This window comes from Bidens hawaiensis, unplaced genomic scaffold (assembly GCF_021521415.1).
Source record: "Bidens hawaiensis isolate Kalapana, Puna unplaced genomic scaffold, B.hawaiensis_p1.1 tig00000097_1, whole genome shotgun sequence".
Taxonomy (NCBI): domain Eukaryota; kingdom Viridiplantae; phylum Streptophyta; class Magnoliopsida; order Asterales; family Asteraceae; genus Bidens; species Bidens hawaiensis.
Genome location: NW_027491017.1, coordinates 1,194,017 through 1,202,922, shown reverse-complemented (window position 1 = coordinate 1,202,922; position 8,906 = coordinate 1,194,017). Strand labels below are relative to the sequence as shown.

The window sequence follows — 8,906 nt, the reverse complement described above, 5'->3', positions numbered from 1 at the left end:
ACATGACCAAGAAACTGTACTTCATTCGACCAAAACTCACACTTGGAGAGTTTGGCATAGAGTTGTTCGGTTCGAAGCTTTTGCAACACCAACTGAAGATGTTGTTCATGATCGGCCTTGGTTTTGGAATACACCAGAACGTCATCGATAAACACGATCACGAATCGGTCCAAGAAAGATCTACACACCCGGTTCATTAGATCCATGAAAACAGCGGGTGCGTTGGTTAAACCGAAGGGCATGACCAAGAATTCAAAATGACCGTAGCGGGTTCGAAAGGCAGTTTTGGGAATATCTTCTTCGCGGATACGCAACTGGTGATAGCCAGAACGGAGATCGATTTTGGAGAAACAAGAGGCACCTTGGAGTTGGTCAAAGAGGTCGTCAATACGCGGTAAGGGATACTGGTTCTTAATGGTGAGCTTGTTCAGCTCGCGGTAATCGATACACATGCGAAACGATCCGTCTTTCTTTTTAACAAACAAAACCGGAGCACCCCACGGCGAAGAGCTGGGGCGAATGAATCCTTTATCGGTCAACTCTTGAAGTTGACTTGCTAATTCTTGCATTTCAGAGGGTGCAAGTCGATAAGGAGATTTGGCTACGGGGGATGCACCAGGGACAAGATCGACACGAAACTCGACTTCCCGAGCGGGAGGTAAACCAGAAAGATCATCGGGAAAAACTTCAGGAAAGTCACGCACGATGGGGATTTCAGAAAGTTTCTTCTTTCCTTCATCGGGTTTGACCACATGAGCTAAGAACGCGACACATTTCTTCCGCAAAAGTCTTCGGGCTTCAGAGCATGACATAAGTTTAAGACCGTTAGATAGTTTCTCGCCGTAGATATGAAGATCTTGACCATTTTCCCGAGGAATGCGAATCAACTTCTTGGCGCAGATTACTTCGGCGCGATTTTGCGAGAGCCAGTCCATTCCAATAATCACATCAAAACTTCCAAGAGGCATGGGAATGAGGTCGATTAGAAAATCGTGTTCATTAAGGTTAAGCGTGCAATCTTTGATTACGGAGTTTATTAAAATAGTTTCACCATTAGCCAATTCAACTGAAAAGTTTTCGTTTAAGTTTACTCGTGGTCGCGCAAGTTTTTGTTCAAATGCGCGAGAAATAAAACTTCTATCGGCGCCAGTATCAAAAAGTATAGATGCATATTGTCCGTTAAGTAAAAATGTACCATTAACCACGTCATTATTCGCTTGCGCTTGGTGCGCGGTTATATTAAAAGCTCGTCCGCGCGTCACTTGGTTTGAAATTTGGTTAACCGGATTAGCTTGCGTAATTTGTACTTGCAGTCTCGGGCACGCGTTCCGGAAATGACTGGGGTCACCAAAGTTATAGCACGACCTGGGTCGTGGATTAGGGTATGTTGGTTGTGGGTTTAGCGGGTAAGTTGGTGGTGTTTGCGCGATTAGGTTGGCGGGAAGGACTCTACAGTTCTCAGCAGTGTGACCAGTACGGCCACATCGGTTACATTGCCGACACGGGACTTGAGTTGGATGGTGAAGTCTACAGGTTGGGCAAAAGGGTTGGTTTCCTGTGTAAGGTTTCTTAGTTGACGGGGCAGGGAGTGCGGGATTGGTTAAGGCATAGTTATGGACTACAGGGGGTGTTGGGTAGGTTGACAGTGGGTTAGGAGCGTATACTGGAGGTTGGTAGGCGGGTTGCTGGACAATGAGCGGGTTGGTAAGCGCGTAGGTTTGATGATTGGGTCTGCGCCTGCGTTTGAGGTTGTTACGGTTTGAGGGTTCTGGCTTGGTTTCTGTTGGTTCTGGGACAGTCTTGGTGAGTTTGGTCTTCTCGGCTCCTCACAGGAACAGGGTTCCTGCCCTGACATGGTTGTCGCTGAGCACAGCGGCCAACTCGATGGCGTCAGAGAGGGTTACTGGGTTCCTGGCCCATACAGAATCTTGAATTTCCATGGGGAGACCCCCAAGAAACTTTTCGATGGCGCGGCGGGAAGGGGTAACTAGGTGCGGGACAAGCAAACTTAGTTCGTGAAAGCGCGTAGCGTACTCACGCGCTTCGCCACTGTACTGCTTCAAGTTCCAAAATTCCTCCTCAAGGCGCTTTATTTCGTTGGGAGGGCAGAATTCTCTAGTCAAAAGTTCCTTGAATTCCTCCCAGAGCATGCTAGAAGCAGCCTCTGCGCCACGCGCGTGAGCTACTCCGTTCCACCATGTAAGCGCCCTTGATTCCAGGACACTTGAGGCGTATAAGGTTCGTCGGTCTGAAGGGCAATGGGTATGGAGGAAGGTGTTCTCAATTTTCTCGAGCCATTGGAGCATTACGGTGGCTCCTTCAAGCCCTGTGAATTTCGGAGGGTTACCCGCATTAAAGGATTTAATATTGTATCCGGAGGGGTTGGTATTGTTTTTGTTTAAGGCTTGGGCTATTGCGGCGGCCATTTCCTGGGAACGACGCTGCATATGTCTGCGCGAGGCTTCTCTCCTCTGATGACGGCGAGCTGATAGCGGAGGCATTCTATAAAAGTTTTAATTTTTGTTAATATCTTGGTATGGGAAATCGTTTTAGCGCAAAGTATATCGTCGTAAAGCTTGTTTCGCGGAGTTAAATGCTACCAAATTTTGAAGTAAAATATGAATTTAAATGCAAACTTAATACAGGTAATGAATTCGAATTGAAAATCGACAATTCATGCATCACCATGACTTTCCGAATTCTCAATTTAAAATATCGAGTAAATGAATATTGGAGATTGACAATTCATGTATCACCATGACTTTTCAAATCTTCAATTTAAAACATAAAGTTAATGGGGATTAAAAATCAACTATTCATGTATTACCATGACTTTTCGGATTCTCAATGCTAAATCCCAACAACAAACGAATATATAAGTAAAGAAATAAATTGAAATTTAACAATAAAAATCGTAAGATCGCGGATAAAATAAGAAATCATGTGTTGCGTATGCGCAAGCATATTTTATAAATATCGAGTAATTCACAACTAGCGCGCAAACATGAGATATTTCTCATGCGCGAGAAGGGACTCTTAGGTATTCTAGGTCGTTACGTCTAACCACCTATCCTAAAGTCACGGAGCTCTGATACCAATCTGTAACACCCCGACCGATGGCGGATTATACATCGGGGCGCCACGTATTGTTTCATTACTCGTGACACTATTTGGGTGTCAATATTTAATAAATACATTTTCATTGCGCACGCGCAGAACACAAATCGTAAAGTAACATAAATCATATCATAAACTCAAAATATTCAAATAACATAATTTGTCTTGTTACATTTTATTCTAGGTCCAAAGAAAAAGAAAACATCCTACGTGTCCTTGAGATTTCCAAAAGCAGCTACAGCAAACCTGAACATGTGTTAAAATAAAACGTCAACACTTGCGTGTCGGTGAGAAATCAAGTTTAATAGATATAAATAGATAATAACAATCACTGCGCGCAACATGTGCTTAACTGGGGTTTAACATAGGGTGTAATCAGATTGTGATCAAGCCTAAATAGATCATAGCTCATAGTTCAATCCGTGCTCCCAATCGAGCACAAAAACAAATAATCATACGTGCATGTGTAAACAAAACAAGAAAACCGTAAACGATAGGTCTCCCGTGTTCATCTAATGGATCCATGAAAACTTCGGAATAGGCCGAATAAAGCGGTTAATGATTCACACATACAAATAAACAGCCAAGTAAACGTCCATAACACATGGGGTTTTGCGCACATAAATTTCATAAACATGTTTAAGACTCAAGTTGTACGAACACATGAACATCCCAAAACGTTAAAAATAAAAGGGGATTAAGTACGAGATTACTCACTTGTAAAAGGTGCGTTGAAAGATAATGCAAGAACCGACTTTTAAACAAGCGAAAGTTAACCTATAAATAAGAGGTTATTGGTTTAACGATTGGTTTTTATGTCTTGAATATATGCAGTAAGTATCGATTTTTGTTAGTTAAACAAATTAAAACAAAATATATATATTTATTTTTACCGAGATTCTGGGCAGAACAGAAGAGAAGACGGAGGCAAAGAGAGGAGTGGAGTTGCAGAGGAACTACGGCAGAGAACAAAAGGGAGAGAGATTTGGGGAGTGTTTAAGTGTAGTGTGTGTAGTGTTAATAAACAAGAATTTAGCTTAATTTATAGGAAAACCCAAGGGAACACAATCCCTTGAAAGGGGAAAAGATCTTATCAAATCAAGCAAAAGATATTAAAAAGCACAAGAAACCAAAAGCAAAAGATATCAAAAGATATGCCGGCAGCTGCAGGGGATGGGGAAAAGCTGACAGGTTACAGATTAAAGCATGGTAGGTGTCAGATAAATCACTGTTCAAGACATGCAAAAGAAGATTTCAAAAGATTATGCCAGTCACTTTTTCTGTCAACCAATAGGATTGGTGCGCATGCTGCGCCGAAAGTGGCTTTTCGGACAGATGTCGGAACTGATCTAAAGTGCTCATACAAAAGATAAGATATTTCAAAAGCATACAAGCTGACCTAAACTGAAGAAAAGACTTAAGGTCTAGCGCGAGAAGGCTTGAGTGCGCGAGGACGAAGGCAGACAGAACAATCCTTAGCGCGCCGCGGGAAGAACTTAAATCCTTAGCGCGCCGCGGGAAGAGCTACAATCCTTAGCGCGCCGCGGGAAGAACTACAATTCTTAGCGCGCCGCGGGAAGAACTATAATCCTTAGCGCGTCGCGGGAAGAACTACAATCCTTAGCGCGTCGCGGGAAGAACTACAATCCTTAGCGCGCCGCAGGAAGAACTACAATCCTTTGCGCGCCGCGGGAACAGTTCGCCTCGCGTATCGCTGGAACAGTTGGTCTTCACGCAGGCTTCCTTGTAAGGAGTCTGGCGCGTGGAGCTGCGCAGACATCCTTAGGCGGGAAGAACCAAAGGACAAGCAAAGTGTTAAGAGAAAAAGGGGTTCAAGGCTTAAGAGTTAAGCAGAGGGGCGGGACGGTGACAAGAGAGAAAAAGAGAGGCGGGATGGCGGAGAGAAGAAAGAAAGGGACGGGTTGGCGGAAAAGAAATTATTATTATTAGTAAGTAATATAAAAATATATATAATTTATTTAATGTTAAATTTACAAAGATTAATAATCAAATTTTAAATAAAAAAAAAAGAATCGGATTCGAAAACGGGTACCTGGGTCGGGTCGGATTGGGCTGTTGTCACAACCCTTCTGGTAAATCCATATAAACATCCTCATTCAAGTCACCATATAAAAATGCATTATTAATGTCTAACTGATATAATGGCCAATCATTTTGAACAGCCAATGTTAAGACACACCTAATAGTTACCATTTTTACAACAGGTGAGAAAGTTTCAAAAAAATTAACTCCTTATTTTTGGCTAAAACCCTTAGCAACTAGCCTAGCTTTAAACCGTTCAATTTCACTAGTAGATTTATATTTTATCTTATAAATCCACTTGCATCCTATTGTTTTTCTACCAGGTGGTAGTTCTACAAGTTCCCACGTATCATTTCTATGAAGTGCTTCAATCTCGTTGCTCATGGCAATGACCCAATCAGGGTTACTTGCAGCTTCATGAAAACGCTTAGGTCCACTATTTTTATTTAACACTGAAACAAAGCACATATTCTGACTAGATAGCTTAGTATAATTAACAACTTTCTCTAGACCATATTTGACTTTACACTCTACAACATAATCATTCAAGGCTTTTGGAAAAATAACATTTCTTCTTCACCTCCTAAGAACTGTAGAAGTCCCTTGACTTGAATCATTACGCTCAGAATTATTTGTATACTCATTACTTCCTCCTACATCCTGAACCCTACCTGAACCAGTGGGTAGTTCACTGGTTTGCTGATTTCCAGCCATACTCAATGACTGATCCAAACTAGTACCAGATTGCTTAGACCCATGAGACGAAGTTCTATTATTGGTATTCTCATCATTGGGTATTAGGTCATCTACAGATTGCATGGGGTTAGTAACATCATATAAATCAAAAAACTTAAGGTGATCAACGTTATTATTTCTACTATCAATTTCTTGTAACTTCACATTATCTTTAAAAGGATATATGGACTCATAAAATTTGACATCTCTAGAAAAAATAATTTGTTTTTCCTCAAAATTCCAAAGTTTATATCCTTTTTTCTGATTTGAATAGCCAATAAAGACACACTTCTCAGCATTACTTCCAAATTTATCATGACTGTTCAAAACAATACTAAAACATAAACACCCAAACATCCTAAGATGACCTAAAACAGGCTTAAAACCATACACAAGTTCATAAGGTGATTTACCGCTCAGCACCGAAGAAAGTGTCCTGTTAATTAAGTAAGTAGCTGTTAGCACACATTCAGTCCAAAACTTTAAAAGGATTCCATATTGGAAAAGTAAGGATCTTGCCACATTCAACAAGTGTCTATGCATCATTTCAATAATCCCATTCTTTTGAGGAGTATATACACATGTTGTTTGATGATATATGCCATTTTCAACACAGAATAAGTTCATTTGATGATTAATAAACTCGGAACCATTGTCACTTCTAAAAGTTTTTATAGCTTTATTGAATTGGGTTTTAATCATACTCACAAACCCTTTTATATGGTTAAAAACTTCATATTTGTGTCTCATCAAATAAACCCACACATCCCTTGAGTAATCATCTACGATTGTTAAGAAATACCTAAATCCCTCTCTACTTTGGATCCTATATGTACCCAAACATCAAGGTGTATTAACTCACCTATTTCTTTAGTGAGATGATCACTCAAGGGAAAAGGTTCTCTATGTTGCTTGGCTTTGTGACAAACCTCACATGGATCATTACTTTCAACTATTTTAAGTTTTAAAGAATCTTTTAAAACTTTTAAAACCCCATCAGCTAGATGACCAAGTCTAGCATGCCACAAATTAACATTACTAAAACTATTAACACACACCTTATCTGTTAAAGAAGCATCACCACAAACAAACAGTCCATCAAGCTGACTACCAGTCACCAGGACATTCTTTGTTAAAGAGTCCTGAATATAACAATTTGTTTCATTAAAGGACACAGTTAATTTGCTATCCTTAGCTAACTTATACACAGACATTAAAATCACACAATAGTTAGGAACCACAAACACATCATTTAATGTAACCATATCATTCAATTTTATATTACCAATCTTGGTTACAATAGCACTAGTTCCATTTGGATGTCTAACTCTAATATAACCGAGGACTAAAGTTACCTGACACGTTACAACTTTGAGTGTTATCACCAGTTTTATCATTAAGAAGGCTTAACAATTTTGTCACTTGACCACGTGTAAGTCTACCAGCAGAGATAGAGGTGGATGCACCGGAACATTCAGTGACCGAGTTATTGCTAGTTCCATTCTTTTTCAATTGACCGCTTCTAGGTTTCATCCATGCAGGATACCCTATTATCTCAAAACATTTATCTACAGTATGTCCAACTTTATTACAATAAGAACATTTTAAATTTTGATTAGAATTTCTATTAGGGGTCTTTTTGTTGTCAAAAAATTGATTTGACTTGGAAACAAACCCAACTGTTTGCGTTTGTCCCTTTTGAGTACTACTATTAGAAGTTTTATGTGACTCTTCTCTTGAGATAATAGCAAAGACATCTTTGACAGTGGGAAGTTCCTCTCTCATTAGTATATTAGTTCTTACAGACTCATAGCCACTGTCAAGACCCATAAGAAACTGCATAAGTTTTATTAAATGGTTAAAATCATTTAATTGTTTTGAAGCATTACAAGTACAAGTTGGTAATTGAAGAATTTGATCCAACTGTTTCCACATTATATTTAGTTTGCGATAATAATCAGAAACTGACTGGTTATTTTGACTAAATCCATTAATCTTTTGATACAAATTGAATACCACAGACCCATCTACCTTATCATAAGTTTCTTTCAACTCTTTCCAAACATCAGAGACAAGAGTTGAATAAACTTGTCCTAAGTAAAGATCTTCAGACACAGAATTTAATAACCAAGTAAGAACCACTGAATTACATCTATCCCACTGCCTAGCAAGAATATCATTTGTAGTAGATCTAATACAAGTTCCATCAATAAAACCAATTTATTTTTAACTTGAAGAGCCAATTTCATAGCATTTGCCCAGACTCTATAAGTTTTAGTTCCATTTAATTTTATACTAACAATAGTAAGATTACAAGAATCACTAGCATGTAGATAAAGAGGATCACTCTATTTTACTGACAAGTGTTTCACTGTTATCACCCATAATCAAGTAAACATATATATTACAACGCCACTTAAAAATTAACCAAGAAGATAAAAAAAAATGCAAATACAACCCACAACGAACAGGAAATATCTCTCCTATTGTCCACCTACTGGACAAACCTAAACAATCAAAGATGCCTACACAAATAATTTGTGCAACAACAAATAGAAGATAAAGGAAAGATCTCACCGATGGGTGCCCAAGTTAGGGTACTCCTTCCAGTCGTCAAGATTGTAACCATCAATTAGGGTTACAGGGTTACAGATCTTGACAGAATATATGCGTTCACGACAGCTACGGATCTTGATAACGAAGATTGTCCACGGTTGGAATTCACGCCCAGAGAATCGAGAATAATAAACCCCAAAAATTAGGGTTTCAACTTGAAACCCTAGACTTGCAATTGACACCAATCGAAGAAGTAATGCCAAGATATCGAGCAATCAGCGCTCTGATACCATGTCAAAATTGGTAATCAGATTAACTTCAAATCACTTCAACTTTATTGAGCACGCAGATACGAACCATTACAAAACAGCGGAAGACAATTATCTTTCAGAAATCAAGAAGACTCACCGGATTATCAACACAATGATCTGATTATTACAATTACTCACTAACAT

The 8,906-nt window shown here is 39.3% G+C and overlaps 1 long non-coding RNA gene across 1 annotated transcript; it reads right to left on the bottom strand.

The window, feature by feature from the left end:
- Positions 1–5,207: 5,207 nt before the first annotated feature.
- Positions 5,208–8,220, bottom strand: LOC143570869 (uncharacterized). Its single transcript, XR_013142014.1, has 3 exons — positions 7,251–8,220; positions 6,954–7,037; positions 5,208–6,331 (listed from the first exon to the last, which is right to left on the bottom strand). It is a non-coding gene; the product is annotated as an uncharacterized LOC143570869 (long non-coding RNA).
- Positions 8,221–8,906: the final 686 nt, after the last annotated feature.